Raw genomic sequence first — 15300 nt, 5'->3', positions numbered from 1 at the left:
TCTGTATCTGCTAGGCGGCGCAGTCGTCGTGCACAAAGAACGCTTTGAAAAGCGTCAAAAGCAAGTCATTCCGAGTTGGTCGTTTGTGTTTTCCGTTCAGACGCGAAATGCTGACATGATCTCTCGGCTCCTCGGTTGTCATTTCTGTTCCGTAAAGGAATCACAGCACGCGTCGCCTTCCAGCACGCTGGGTCGGGACACGATGCCGAGGATCGGAGAGTGCGGTGTCTTCCTCGTTAGTATAGTGGCAAGTATCCCCGCCTGTCACGCGGGAGACCAGGGTTCGATTCCCTGACGGGGAGTAGAAAGCTTTTCTTTTACCTCCTTAGAGAAAGGACTGCCTTTCACTTCTCTGTTTTCTTTCACAGCGCCGTGCACCTTTTCATTGCTCTCGCTTTCAGAGCCTCCGCACGGCACACGACTCGACATCAGGAAGCACATTGAAGTGAAAGCAGGAAGCGCTGCGACATGCACTGTGCAGATCCCGCCACACTAAGAGGTGAGTGGGTCTGTTCGATGCACAAAGAACGCTTTGAAAGCATCAAAGGCAAATCATTCCGAGTTGGTCGTTTGTCATTTCTGCTCCGTAAAGGAATCACAGCAGGCGTCGGCTTCCAGCACGGTGGGTCGGGACACGATGCCGGGGGTCGGAGAGAGCGATGTCTTCCTCGTTAGTATAGTGGTGATTATCCGCACCTGTCACGCGGGAGACTGGGGTACATCAGGACGCGCATTGAAGTGAAAGCAGGATGCGCTGCGACATGCACTGTGCAGATCCCGCCACACTAAGAGGTGAGTGGGTCTGTTCGATCACTGCGCTAGGCGAATCCCCAATCCCCTTTTGTGCGTGCCGACAAAGGAAGCCGGTCTGTTTCCGCCCGGTTTCGAACCGGGGACCTTTCGCGTGTGAGGCGAACGTGATAACCACTACACTACGGAAACGGTGGCAATCCCTGCCCAGCGGCCCAGCGCTGAGCTTCGCCAATGCGATTCAGCTGCTTCCAGTGCCTTTATTGGAGTGCGCTGATGGACCGTGCTCTCTCTCCAGAGACCAGCACGCCTGTCATGGACGGAGCAGGAAAGGCGGCGCCACATTCTACAGCCCTCTCCACGCAATCGACGAAATCGGGCTACTGAAGTGGAGAAAATCGCCTCTCCAGAAAGTGCAAATATCATCTTGGAGAGTATAAATCCTATTGCCGAAGGTCAGCCCTGTCTACCAGAGTAACCCTCCCACCTCCTGCAGGGATGATCAGCTCGTCTCACACGCGAGAAGTCTTCGGTTGGAAACAAGCGCCCCCTCTTCTCGCGCGATTTGCACGTTCGAGTGGTTTTAATGCGGCTCCTTCGTACACGGTGCTGATCTTTTGGAAAGCAGGAGGCAAAACTGACAGTTTCCCATACCGGGAGTCGATCCCAGGCCGCCCGGGTGAAAACCAGAAATCCTAACCGCTAGACCATATGGGAGCACACACCCCTGCTGTTCCGGGCATCATGCAAGCAAACTACATAAATATGAGAAAACGCGCAAGAGAGTTGTCACTCAGAGTGTCGAAGGGTCGATGTATACTGGGGCTCAGTTGAAATGCAACGTCAGGACTTTTCCGAATTAGATCACACGAAGAGAGCACAGCCTTTTCCGGCCTGCCACGTGGGTATCGGTAACTCGCCGTGATCGTATAGTGGTCAGTACTTTGCGTTGTGGCCGCAACAACCCCGGTTCGAATCCGGGTCACGGCAGAATAGGGGCGTCTGCTTTGACTACTTGCGCGAATGAAGGCAAAAAAAAGCCAATCGATGTGAACGAACGGCGCTTTACAGAGGAGTACTGCCTGACTGGATCGTTGATGAACGACAGAGGCCACTCTGACCTCTTCTCGGTTTTCTTCAATGACTTACTAAGGATCTTCTTCACATTCGCCCATGCAGGGGAAGCCAGTTACACCAAAGCAAACGCAGGAAAGTGCATTTCAAGCAGAGACCAGGAGGGACTTGTTTACACCGAGAGTGGTCGGAGAATGGAACAATGCGCCCAGCCCTGTTGCTGGAGCCGATTCTTGATGAGATCTTGGGCTCACTAAGAGGCCCCCGCTGGATGCTAATCTTTCTGTTGTTGTTGCAGGTCCTGCGCTGCTTTTGAGCCGACAGAGCTCGTCCTGGTCTGTCGGCACAGCCCAATTGCAAATGATCGGCTCCGCGTACAGAAGGAACGTGCGTTTGGTACAAGAGTGCATGAAGGCACCGGAAATACATTGGGAACAAATGACCGGTCGCTCAAGACCTCTGTGAAGTACAGGAGCGTGCAAAAAGAGGCTGTTTCCGCCCGGTCTCGAACCGGGGACCTTTCGCGTGTGAGGCGAACGTGATAGCCGCTACACTACGGAAACCTGCAGGGACCGCTGCTGGTGTCTCGCTTGCGTTTCGGGCTGAGAAAGGGAAGCGTCACTTTAGGCAGGGGGCGCTGGAGAGAGGAACAAAGGGCGCGATGAAACAAAATGCCGAAACCCGGGATCAAACCAGGGACTTTTAGATCTTCAGTCTAACGCTCTCCCAACTGACCTATTTCGGCAGTGCGCAGAGCCCACAGCCACCTGCTCCAGCCTTCCTGTGTTGCGGCATGAGCGCACCAAGAGGAGCGGGAGAGTGTTGCAGGAACGTCACTCAGAAGGAAAGCCACCCAGCTGTGCCCTCTGAGCTCTGTCCAGCGCATCTTCCTCGCATGGACTCCTACCTGCGACGGGCAGGAAACAATTAGCAAGAACAGAGCAGCACCCCATGGGTGTCTCATGACCACACCTTAGGTTGTGACACGTGCAGGTGTGAGGGGTTGCCGGGCTACTCTGGAGCAGAGCTTGGGCGGAGGGGGGGCGGGAAAGCAGACAAAGAGGTGACACCTCAAGGTCTGCACGATCACAGCTCTCCGCCGCCCCAGGCTTCCGCTCGATAAGCTACTGGACACACCCGCCCCTCCTCACACAGACCGTGGAAAAGCCCCCGAGTGGGAGGGCTCTCTCTTCCTCCCAGGAGCTCTTGGACGCACAGACAGAGCGCGGGGAGCCGCCGCCTGCAAACACGGCTCCAGGCAGGACTCCACTCCGCAGGAGCCGCAGAGCAGAGGAGATGGGGGCAGCTTAGCTCCTGTGCAGAGACCTGAGCTGTTGTTGCTGCGGACGCTGTCTTTTCTGTTCTCGGGGTAGGAGTGAATGTTGAGTTGCCCTTAGAAATGAAGCAGAGCACTTCAACGGCACGGGTGTGTGTGCGTGCGCCCTGGTGATTCTGGGAGACAGATCGAACCTGGGCTAAAAGAGAGGGGGCTTAGCCCTCTTCCATTTGCTAGTTCAGAGTTGTACAACCCATCTGTATCTGCTAGGCGGCGCAGTCGTCGTGCACAAAGAACGCTTTGAAAAGCGTCAAAAGCAAGTCATTCCGAGTTGGTCGTTTGTGTTTTCCGTTCAGACGCGAAATGCTGAAATGATCTCTCGGCTCCTCGGTTGTCATTTCTGTTCCGTAAAGGAATCACAGCACGCGTCGCCTTCCAGCACGCTGGGTCGGGACACGATGCCGAGGATCGGAGAGTGCGGTGTCTTCCTCGTTAGTATAGTGGCAAGTATCCCCGCCTGTCACGCGGGAGACCAGGGTTCGATTCCCTGACGGGGAGTAGAAAGCTTTTCTTTTACCTCCTTAGAGAAAGGACTGCCTTTCACTTCTCTGTTTTCTTTCACAGCGCCGTGCACCTTTTCATTGCTCTCGCTTTCAGAGCCTCCGCACGGCACACGACTCGACATCAGGAAGCACATTGAAGTGAAAGCAGGAAGCGCTGCGACATGCACTGTGCAGATCCCGCCACACTAAGAGGTGAGTGGGTCTGTTCGACGCACAAAGAACGCTTTGAAAGCATCAAAGGCAAATCATTCCGAGTTGGTCGTTTGTGTTTTCTGTTCAGACGCGAAATGCTGAAATGATCTCTCGGCTCCTCGGTTGTCATTTCTGCTCCGTAAAGGAATCACAGCAGGCGTCGGCTTCCAGCACGGTGGGTCGGGACACGATGCCGGGGGTCGGAGAGAGCGATGTCTTCCTCGTTAGTATAGTGGTGATTATCCGCACCTGTCACGCGGGAGACTGGGGTACATCAGGACGCGCATTGAAGTGAAAGCAGGATGCGCTGCGACATGCACTGTGCAGATCCCGCCACACTAAGAGGTGAGTGGGTCTGTTCGATCACTGCGCTAGGCGAATCCCCAATCCCCTTTTGTGCGTGCCGACAAAGGAAGCCGGTCTGTTTCCGCCCGGTTTCGAACCGGGGACCTTTCGCGTGTGAGGCGAACGTGATAACCACTACACTACGGAAACGGTGGCAATCCCTGCCCAGCGGCCCAGCGCTGAGCTTCGCCAATGCGATTCAGCTGCTTCCAGTGCCTTTATTGGAGTGCGCTGATGGACCGTGCTCTCTCTCCAGAGACCAGCACGCCTGTCATGGACGGAGCAGGAAAGGCGGCGCCACATTCTACAGCCCTCTCCACGCAATCGACGAAATCGGGCTACTGAAGTGGAGAAAATCGCCTCTCCAGAAAGTGCAAATATCATCTTGGAGAGTATAAATCCTATTGCCGAAGGTCAGCCCTGTCTACCAGAGTAACCCTCCCACCTCCTGCAGGGATGATCAGCTCGTCTCACACGCGAGAAGTCTTCGGTTGGAAACAAGCGCCCCCTCTTCTCGCGCGTTTTGCACGTTCGAGTGGTTTTAATGCGGCTCCTTCGTACACGGTGCTGATCTTTTGGAAAGCAGGAGGCAAAACTGACACGTTCCCATACCGGGAGTCGAACCCGGGCCGCCTGGGTGAAAACCAGGAATCCTAACCGCTAGACCATATGGGAGCACACACCCCTGCTGTTCCGGGCATCATGCAAGCAAACTACATAAATATGAGAAAACGCGCAAGAGAGTTGTCACTCAGAGTGTCGAAGGGTCGATGTATACTGGGGCTCAGTTGAAATGCAACGTCAGGACTTTTCCGAATTAGGTCACACGAAGAGAGCACAGCCTTTTCCGGCCTGCCACGTGGGTATCGGTAACTCGCCGTGATCGTATAGTGGTCAGTACTTTGCGTTGTGGCCGCAACAACCCCGGTTCGAATCCGGGTCACAGCAGAATAGGGGCGTCTGCTTTGACTACTTGCGCGAATGAAGGCAAAAAAAAGCCAATCGATGTGAACGAACGGCGCTTTACAGAGGAGTACTGCCTGACTGGATCGTTGATGAACGACAGAGGCCACTCTGACCTCTTCTCGGTTTTCTTCAATGACTTACTAAGGATCTTCTTCACATTCGCCCATGCAGGGGAAGCCAGTTACCCCAAAGCAAACGCAGGAAAGTGCATTTCAAGCAGAGACCAGGAGGGACTTGTTTACACCGAGAGTGGTCGGAGAATGGAACAATGCGCCCAGCCCTGTTGCTGGAGCCGATTCTTGATGAGATCTTGGGCTCACTAAGAGGCCCCCGCTGGATGCTAATCTTTCTGTTGTTGTTGCAGGTCCTGCGCTGCTTTTGAGCCGACAGAGCTCGTCCTGGTCTGTCGGCACAGCCCAATTGCAAATGATCGGCTCCGCGTACAGAAGGAACGTGCGTTTGGTACAAGAGTGCATGAAGGCACCGGAAATACATTGGGAACAAATGACCGGTCGCTCAAGACCTCTGTGAAGTACAGGAGCGTGCAAAAAGAGGCTGTTTCCGCCCGGTCCCGAACCGGGGACCTTTCGCGTGTGAGGCGAACGTGATAGCCGCTACACTACGGAAACCTGCAGGGACCGCTGCTGGTGTCTCGCTTGCGTTTCGGGCTGAGAAAGGGAAGCGTCACTTTAGGCAGGGGGCGCTGGAGAGAGGAACAAAGGGCGCGATGAAACAAAATGCCGAAACCCGGGATCAAACCAGGGACTTTTAGATCTTCAGTCTAACGCTCTCCCAACTGACCTATTTCGGCAGTGCGCAGAGCCCACAGCCACCTGCTCCAGCCTTCCTGTGTTGCGGCATGAGCGCACCAAGAGGAGCGGGAGAGTGTTGCAGGAACGTCACTCAGAAGGAAAGCCACCCAGCTGTGCCCTCTGAGCTCTGTCCAGCGCATCTTCCTCGCATGGACTCCTGCCTGCGACGGGCAGGAAACAATTAGCAAGAACAGAGCAGCACCCCATGGGTGTCTCATGACCACACCTTAGGTTGTGACACGTGCAGGTGTGAGGGGTTGCCGGGCTACTCTGGAGCAGAGCTTGGGCGGAGGGGGGGCGGGAAAGCAGACAAAGAGGTGACACCTCAAGGTCTGCACGATCACAGCTCTCCGCCGCCCCAGGCTTCCGCTCGATAAACTACTGGACACACCCGCCCCTCCTCACACAGACCGTGGAAAAGCCCCCGAGTGGGAGGGCTCTCTCTTCCTCCCAGGAGCTCTTGGACGCACAGACAGAGCGCGGGGAGCCGCCGCCTGCAAACACGGCTCCAGGCAGGACTCCACTCCGCAGGAGCCGCAGAGCAGAGGAGATGGGGGCAGCTTAGCTCCTGTGCAGAGACCTGAGCTGTTGTTGCTGCGGACGCTGTCTTTTCTGTTCTCGGGGTAGGAGTGAATGTTGAGTTGCCCTTAGAAATGAAGCAGAGCACTTCAACGGCACGGGTGTGTGTGCGTGCGCCCTGGTGATTCTGGGAGACAGATCGAACCTGGGCTAAAAGAGAGGGGGCTTAGCCCTCTTCCATTTGCTAGTTCAGAGTTGTACAACCCATCTGTATCTGCTAGGCGGCGCAGTCGTCGTGCACAAAGAACGCTTTGAAAAGCGTCAAAAGCAAGTCATTCCGAGTTGGTCGTTTGTGTTTTCCGTTCAGACGCGAAATGCTGACATGATCTCTCGGCTCCTCGGTTGTCATTTCTGTTCCGTAAAGGAATCACAGCACGCGTCGCCTTCCAGCACGCTGGGTCGGGACACGATGCCGAGGATCGGAGAGTGCGGTGTCTTCCTCGTTAGTATAGTGGCAAGTATCCCCGCCTGTCACGCGGGAGACCAGGGTTCGGTTCCCTGACGGGGAGTAGAAAGCTTTTCTTTTACCTCCTTAGAGAAAGGACTGCCTTTCACTTCTCTGTTTTCTTTCACAGCGCCGTGCACCTTTTCATTGCTCTCGCTTTCAGAGCCTCCGCACGGCACACGACTCGACATCAGGAAGCACATTGAAGTGAAAGCAGGAAGCGCTGCGACATGCACTGTGCAGATCCCGCCACACTAAGAGGTGAGTGGGTCTGTTCGATGCACAAAGAACGCTTTGAAAGCATCAAAGGCAAATCATTCCGAGTTGGTCGTTTGTGTTTTCTGTTCAGACGCGAAATGCTGAAATGATCTCTCGGCTCCTCGGTTGTCATTTCTGCTCCGTAAAGGAATCACAGCAGGCGTCGGCTTCCAGCACGGTGGGTCGGGACACGATGCCGGGGGTCGGAGAGAGCGATGTCTTCCTCGTTAGTATAGTGGTGATTATCCGCACCTGTCACGCGGGAGACTGGGGTACATCAGGACGCGCATTGAAGTGAAAGCAGGATGCGCTGCGACATGCACTGTGCAGATCCCGCCACACTAAGAGGTGAGTGGGTCTGTTCGATCACTGCGCTAGGCGAATCCCCAATCCCCTTTTGTGCGTGCCGACAAAGGAAGCCGGTCTGTTTCCGCCCGGTTTCGAACCGGGGACCTTTCGCGTGTGAGGCGAACGTGATAACCACTACACTACGGAAACGGAGGCAATCCCTGCCCAGCGGCCCAGCGCTGAGCTTCGCCAATGCGATTCAGCTGCTTCCAGTGCCTTTATTGGAGTGCGCTGATGGACCGTGCTCTCTCTCCAGAGACCAGCACGCCTGTCATGGACGGAGCAGGAAAGGCGGCGCCACATTCTACAGCCCTCTCCACGCAATCGACGAAATCGGGCTACTGAAGTGGAGAAAATCGCCTCTCCAGAAAGTGCAAATATCATCTTGGAGAGTATAAATCCTATTGCCGAAGGTCAGCCCTGTCTACCAGAGTAACCCTCCCACCTCCTGCAGCGATGATCAGCTCGTCTCACACGCGAGAAGTCTTCGGTTGGAAACAAGCGCCCCCTCTTCTCGCGCGTTTTGCACGTTCGAGTGGTTTTAATGCGGCTCCTTCGTACACGGTGCTGATCTTTTGGAAAGCAGGAGGCAAAACTGACACGTTCCCATACCGGGAGTCAAACCCGGGCTGCCTGGGTGAAAACCAGGAATCCTAACCGCTAGACCATATGGGAGCACAGAACCCCGCTGTTCCGGGCATCATGCAAGCAAACTACATAAATATGAGAAAACACGCAAGAGAGTTGTCACTCAGAGTGTCGAACGGTCGATGTATACTGGGGCTCAGTTGAAATGCAACGTCAGGACTTTTCCGAATTAGGTCACACGAAGAGAGCACAGCCTTTTCCGCCGTACCATGTGTGTATCGGTAACTCGCCGTGACCGTATAGTGGTCAGTACTTTGCGTTGTGGCCGCAACAACCCCGGTTCGAATCCGGGTCACGGCAGAATAGGGGCGTCTGCTTTTACTACTTGCGCGAATGAAGGCAAAAAAAAGCCAATCGATGTGAACGAACGGCGCTTTACAGAGGAGTACTGCCTGACTGGATCGTTGATGAACGACAGAGGCCACTCCGACCTCTTCTCGGTTTTCTTCAACGACTTACTAAGGATCTTCTTCACATTCGCCCATGCAGGGGAAGCCAGTTACACCAAAGCAAACGCAGGAAAGTGCATTTCAAGCAGAGACCAGGAGGGACTTGTTTACACCGAGAGTGGTCGGAGAATGGAACAATGCGCCCAGCCCTGTTGCTGGAGCCGATTCTTGATGAGATCTTGGGCTCACTGGATGCTAATCTTTCTGTTGTTCTTGCAGGTCCTGCGCTGCTTTTGAGCCGACAGAGCTCGTCCTGGTCTGTCGGCACAGCCCAATTGCAAATGATCGGCTCCGCGTACAGAAGGAACGTGCGTTTGGTACAAGAGTGCATGAAGGCACCGGAAATACATTGGGAACAAATGACCGGTCGCTCAAGACCTCTGTGAAGTACAGGAGCGTGCAACAAGAGGCTGTTTCCGCCCGGTCTCGAACCGGGGACCTTTCGCGTGTTAGGCGAACGTGATAGCCGCTACACTACGGAAACCTGCAGGGACCGCTGCTGGTGTCTCGCTTGCGTTTCAGGCTGAGAAAGGGAAGCGTCACTTTAGGCAGGGGGCGCTGGAGAGAGGAACAAAGGGCGCGATGAAACAAAATGCCGAAACCCGGGATCGAACCAGGGACCTTTAGATCTTCAGTCTAACGCTCTCCCAACTGAGCTATTTCGGCAGTGCACAGAGCCCACAGCCACCTGCTCCAGCGGCATGAGCGCACCAAGAGGAGCGGGAGAGTGTTGCAGGAACGTCACTCAGAAGGAAAGCCACCCAGCTGCGCCCTCTGAGCTCTGTCCAGCGCATCTTCCTCGCATGGACTCCTGCCTGCGACGGGCAGGAAACAATTAGCAAGAACAGAACAGCACCCCATGGGTGTCTCATGACCACACCTTAGGTTGTGACACGTGCAGGTGTGAGGGGTTGCCGGGCTACTCTGGAGCAGAGCTTGGGCGGAGGGGGGGCGGGAAAGCAGACAAAGAGGTGACACCTCAAGGTCTGCACGATCACAGCTCTCCGCCGCCCCAGGCTTCCGCTCGATAAGCTACTGGACACACCCGCCCCTCCTCACACAGACCGTGGAAAAGCCCCCGAGTGGGAGGGCTCTCTCTTCCTCCCAGGAGCTCTTGGACACGACGCACAGACAGAGCGCGGGGAGCCGCCGCCTGCAAACACGGCTCCAGGCAGGACTCCACTCCACAGGAGCCGCAGAGCAGAGGAGATGGGGGCAGCTTAGTTCCTGTGCAGAGACCTGAGCTGTTGTTGCTGCGGACGCTGTCTTTTCTGTTCTCGGGGTAGGAGTGAATGTTGAGTTGCCCTTAGAAATGAAGCAGAGCACTTCAACGGCACGGGTGTGTGTGTGTGCGTGCGCCCTGGTGATTCTGGGAGACAGATCGAACCTGGGCTAAAAGAGAGGGGGCTTAGCCCTCTTCCATTTGCTAGTTCAGAGTTGTACAACCCATTTGTATCTGCTAGGCGGCGCAGTCATCGTGCACAAAGAACGCTTTGAAAAGCGTCAAAAGCAAGTCATTCCGAGTTGGTCGTTTGTGTTTTCCGTTCAGACGCGAAATGCTGAAATGATCTCTCGGCTCCTCGGTTGTCATTTCTGCTCCGTAAAGGAATCACAGCACGCGTCGCCTTCCAGCACGCTGGGTCGGGACACGATGCCGGGGATCGAAGGGTGTGATGTCTTCCTCGTTAGTATAGTGGCGAGTATCCTTGCCTGTCACGCGTGAGACCGGGGTTCGATTCCCCGACGGGGAGTAGAAAGCTTTTCTTTTACCTCCTTAGAGAAAGGACTGCCTTTCACTTCTCTGTTTTCTTTCACAGCGTCGTGCACCTTTTCATTGCTCTCGCTTTCAGAGCCTCCGCACGGCACACGACTCGACATCAGAAAGCACATTGAAGTGAAAGCAGGAAGCGCTGCGACATGCAGTGTGCAGATCCCGCCACACTAAGAGGTGAGTGGGTCTGTTCGATGCACAAAGAACGCTTTGATAAGCGTCAAAGGCAAGTCATTCCGAGTTGGTCGTTTGTGTTTTCTGTTCAGACGCGAAATGCTGAAATGATCTCTCGGCTCCTCGGTTGTCATTTCTGCTCCGTAAAGGAATCACAGCACGCGTCGGCTTCCAGCACGGTGGGTCGGGACACGATGCCGGGGGTCGAAGGGTGTGATGTCTTCCTCGTTAGTATAGTGGTGATTATCCCCACCTGTCACGCGGGAGACTGGGGTACATCAGGACGCGCATTGGAGTGAAAGCAGGATGCGCTGCGACATGCACTGTGCAGATCCCGCCACACTAAGAGGTGAGTGGGTCTGTGCGATCACAGCGCTAGGCGAATCCCCAATCCCCTTTTGTGCGTGGCGACAAAAGAAGCCGGTCTGTTTCCGCCCAGTTTCGAACCATTGACTTTTCGCGTGGGAGGCAAACGTGATAACCACTACACTACGGAAACGGTAGCAAACCCTTCCCAGCGGCCCAGTGCTGAGCTTCGCCAATGCGATTCAGCTGCTTCCAGTGCCTTTATTGGAGTGCGCTGATGGACCGTGCTCTCTCTCCAGAGACCAGCACGCCTGTCATGGACGGAGCAGGAAAAGCGGCGCCACATTCTACAGCCCTCTCCACGCAATCGACGAAATCGGGCTACTGAAGTGGAGAAAATCGCCTCTCCAGAAAGTGCAAATATCATCTTGGAGAGTATAAATCCTATTGCCGAAGGTCAGCCCTGTCTACCAGAGTAACCCTCCCACCTCCTGCAGCGATGATCAGCTCGTCTCACACGCGAGAAGTCTTCGGTTGGAAACAAGCGCCCCCTCTTCTCGCGCGTTTTGCACGTTCGAGTGGTTTTAATGCGGCTCCTTCGTACACGGTGCTGATCTTTTGGAAAGCAGGAGGCAAAACTGACACGTTCCCATACCGGGAGTCAAACCCGGGCCGCCTGGGTGAAAACCAGGAATCCTAACCGCTAGACCATATGGGAGCACACAACCCCGCTGTTCCGGGCATCATGCAAGCAAACTACATAAATATGAGAAAACACGCAAGAGAGTTGTCACTCAGAGTGTCGAAGGGTCGATGTATACTGGGGCTCAGTTGAAATGCAACGTCAGGACTTTTCCGAATTAGGTCACACGAAGAGAGCACAGCCTTTTCCGCCCTACCATGTGTGTATCGGTAACTCGCCGTGATCGTATAGTGGTCAGTACTTTGCGTTGTGGCCGCAACAACCCCGGTTCGAATCCGGGTCACGGCAGAATAGGGGCGTCTACTTTTACTACTTGCGCGAATGAAGGCAAAAGAAAGCCAATCGATGTGAACGAACGGCGCTTTACAGAGGAGTACTGCCTGACTGGATCGTTGATGAACGACAGAGGCCACTCCGACCTCTTCTCGGTTTTCTTCAACGACTTACTAAGGATCTTCTTCACATTCGCCCATGCAGGGGAAGCCAGTTACACCAAAGCAAACGCAGGAAAGTGCATTTCAAGCAGAGACCAGGAGGGACTTGTTTACACCGAGAGTGGTCGGAGAATGGAACAATGCGCCCAGCCCTGTTGCTGGAGCCGATTCTTGATGAGATCTTGGGCTCACTGGATGCTAATCTTTCTGTTGTTCTTGCAGGTCCTGCGCTGCTTTTGAGCCGACAGAGCTCGTCCTGGTCTGTCGGCACAGCCCAATTGCAAATGATCGGCTCCGCGTACAGAAGGAACGTGCGTTTGGTACAAGAGTGCATGAAGGCACCGGAAATACATTGGGAACAAATGACCGGTCGCTCAAGACCTCTGTGAAGTACAGGAGCGTGCAACAAGAGGCTGTTTCCGCCCGGTCTCGAACCGGGGACCTTTCGCGTGTTAGGCGAACGTGATAGCCGCTACACTACGGAAACCTGCAGGGACCGCTGCTGGTGTCTCGCTTGCGTTTCGGGCTGAGAAAGGGAAGCGTCACTTTAGGCAGGGGGCGCTGGAGAGAGGAACAAAGGGCGCGATGAAACAAAATGCCAAAACCCGGGATCGAACCAGGGACCTTTAGATCTTCAGTCTAACGCTCTCCCAACTGAGCTATTTCGGCAGTGCACAGAGCCCACAGCCACCTGCTCCAGCGGCATGAGCGCACCAAGAGGAGCGGGAGAGTGTTGCAGGAACGTCACTCAGAAGGAAAGCCACCCAGCTGCGCCCTCTGAGCTCTGTCCAGCGCATCTTCCTCGCATGGACTCCTGCCTGCGACGGGCAGGAAACAATTAGCAAGAACAGAACAGCACCCCATGGGTGTCTCATGACCACACCTTAGGTTGTGACACGTGCAGGTGTGAGGGGTTGCCGGGCTACTCTGGAGCAGAGCTTGGGCGGAGGGGGGGCGGGAAAGCAGACAAAGAGGTGACACCTCAAGGTCTGCACGATCACAGCTCTCCGCCGCCCCAGGCTTCCGCTCGATAAGCTACTGGACACACCCGCCCCTCCTCACACAGACCGTGGAAAAGCCCCCGAGTGGGAGGGCTCTCTCTTCCTCCCAGGAGCTCTTGGACACGACGCACAGACAGAGCGCGGGGAGCCGCCGCCTGCAAACACGGCTCCAGGCAGGACTCCACTCCACAGGAGCCGCAGAGCAGAGGAGATGGGGGCAGCTTAGTTCCTGTGCAGAGACCTGAGCTGTTGTTGCTGCGGACGCTGTCTTTTCTGTTCTCGGGGTAGGAGTGAATGTTGAGTTGCCCTTAGAAATGAAGCAGAGCACTTCAACGGCACGGGTGTGTGTGTGTGCGTGCGCCCTGGTGATTCTGGGAGACAGATCGAACCTGGGCTAAAAGAGAGGGGGCTTAGCCCTCTTCCATTTGCTAGTTCAGAGTTGTACAACCCATTTGTATCTGCTAGGCGGCGCAGTCGTCGTGCACAAAGAACGCTTTGAAAAGCGTCAAAAGCAAGTCATTCCGAGTTGGTCGTTTGTGTTTTCCGTTCAGACGCGAAATGCTGAAATGATCTCTCGGCTCCTCGGTTGTCATTTCTGCTCCGTAAAGGAATCACAGCACGCGTCGCCTTCCAGCACGCTGGGTCGGGACACGATGCCGGGGATCGAAGGGTGTGACGTCTTCCTCGTTAGTATAGTGGCGAGTATCCTTGCCTGTCACGCGTGAGACCGGGGTTCGATTCCCCGACGGGGAGTAGAAAGCTTTTCTTTTACCTCCTTAGAGAAAGGACTGCCTTTCACTTCTCTGTTTTCTTTCACAGCGTCGTGCACCTTTTCATTGCTCTCGCTTTCAGAGCCTCCGCACGGCACACGACTCGACATCAGAAAGCACATTGAAGTGAAAGCAGGAAGCGCTGCGACATGCACTGTGCAGATCCCGCCACACTAAGAGGTGAGTGGGTCTGTTCGATGCACAAAGAACGCTTTGATAAGCGTCAAAGGCAAGTCATTCCGAGTTGGTCGTTTGTGTTTTCTGTTCAGACGCGAAATGCTGAAATGATCTCTCGGCTCCTCGGTTGTCATTTCTGCTCCGTAAAGGAATCACAGCACGCGTCGGCTTCCAGCACGGTGGGTCGGGACACGATGCCGGGGGTCGAAGGGTGCGATGTCTTCCTCGTTAGTATAGTGGTGATTATCCCCACCTGTCACGCGGGAGACTGGGGTACATCAGGACGCGCATTGGAGTGAAAGCAGGATGCGCTGCGACATGCACTGTGCAGATCCCGCCACACTAAGAGGTGAGTGAGTCTGTGCGATCACAGCGCTAGGCGAATCCCCAATCCCCTTTTGTGCGTGGCGACAAAAGAAGCCGGTCTGTTTCCGCCCAGTTTCGAACCATTGACTTTTCGCGTGGGAGGCAAACGTGATAACCACTACACTACGGAAACGGTAGCAAACCCTTCCCAGCGGCCCAGTGCTGAGCTTCGCCAATGCGATTCAGCTGCTTCCAGTGCCTTTATTGGAGTGCGCTGATGGACCGTGCTCTCTCTCCAGAGACCAGCACGCCTGTCATGGACGGAGCAGGAAAAGCGGCGCCACATTCTACAGCCCTCTCCACGCAATCGACGAAATCGGGCTACTGAAGTGGAGAAAATCGCCTCTCCAGAAAGTGCAAATATCATCTTGGAGAGTATAAATCCTATTGCCGAAGGTCAGCCCTGTCTACCAGAGTAACCCTCCCACCTCCTGCAGCGATGATCAGCTCGTCTCACACGCGAGAAGTCTTCGGTTGGAAACAAGCGCCCCCTCTTCTCGCGCGTTTTGCACGTTCGAGTGGTTTTAATGCGGCTCCTTCGTACACGGTGCTGATCTTTTGGAAAGCAGGAGGCAAAACTGACACGTTCCCATACCGGGAGTCAAACCCGGGCCGCCTGGGTGAAAACCAGGAATCCTAACTGCTAGACCATATGGGAGCACACAACCCCGCTGTTCCGGGCATCATGCAAGCAAACTACATAAATATGAGAAAACACGCAAGAGAGTTGTCACTCAGAGTGTCGAAGGGTCGATGTATACTGGGGCTCAGTTGAAATGCAACGTCAGGACTTTTCCGAATTAGGTCACACGAAGAGAGCACAGCCTTTTCCGCCCTGCCACGTGGGTATCGGTAACTCGCCGTGATCGTATAGTGGTCAGTACTTTGCGTTG

The 15300-nt window shown here is 55.0% G+C and overlaps 7 non-coding genes across 7 annotated transcripts; all 7 read right to left on the bottom strand.

Annotated features, from left to right (window-relative positions):
• Positions 1-869: 869 nt before the first annotated feature.
• trnav-cac (transfer RNA valine (anticodon CAC)) lies at positions 870-942 on the bottom strand. Its single transcript has one exon. It is a non-coding gene; the product is annotated as a tRNA-Val (tRNA).
• A 3335-nt stretch (positions 943-4277) lies between these two features.
• On the bottom strand, positions 4278-4350 carry trnav-cac (transfer RNA valine (anticodon CAC)). The gene has a single exon. It is a non-coding gene; the product is annotated as a tRNA-Val (tRNA).
• Positions 4351-4803: 453 nt separating this feature from the next.
• On the bottom strand, positions 4804-4875 carry trnae-uuc (transfer RNA glutamic acid (anticodon UUC)). The gene has a single exon. It is a non-coding gene; the product is annotated as a tRNA-Glu (tRNA).
• Positions 4876-7685: 2810 nt separating this feature from the next.
• trnav-cac (transfer RNA valine (anticodon CAC)) lies at positions 7686-7758 on the bottom strand. The gene has a single exon. It is a non-coding gene; the product is annotated as a tRNA-Val (tRNA).
• A 1358-nt stretch (positions 7759-9116) lies between these two features.
• Positions 9117-9189, bottom strand: trnav-aac (transfer RNA valine (anticodon AAC)). The gene has a single exon. It is a non-coding gene; the product is annotated as a tRNA-Val (tRNA).
• A 109-nt stretch (positions 9190-9298) lies between these two features.
• trnaf-gaa (transfer RNA phenylalanine (anticodon GAA)) lies at positions 9299-9371 on the bottom strand. The gene has a single exon. It is a non-coding gene; the product is annotated as a tRNA-Phe (tRNA).
• A 3136-nt stretch (positions 9372-12507) lies between these two features.
• On the bottom strand, positions 12508-12580 carry trnav-aac (transfer RNA valine (anticodon AAC)). The gene has a single exon. It is a non-coding gene; the product is annotated as a tRNA-Val (tRNA).
• Between the last annotated feature and the right edge of the window lie 2720 nt (positions 12581-15300).

The sequence above is a fragment of the Atractosteus spatula genome, unplaced genomic scaffold, assembly GCF_055471065.1.
Source record: "Atractosteus spatula isolate fAtrSpa1 unplaced genomic scaffold, fAtrSpa1.hap1 Scaffold_41, whole genome shotgun sequence".
Lineage (NCBI taxonomy): Eukaryota > Metazoa > Chordata > Actinopteri > Semionotiformes > Lepisosteidae > Atractosteus > Atractosteus spatula.
The sequence above is the reverse complement of the archived record's forward strand: the minus strand, read 5'-3'. Positions and strand labels throughout refer to the sequence as shown.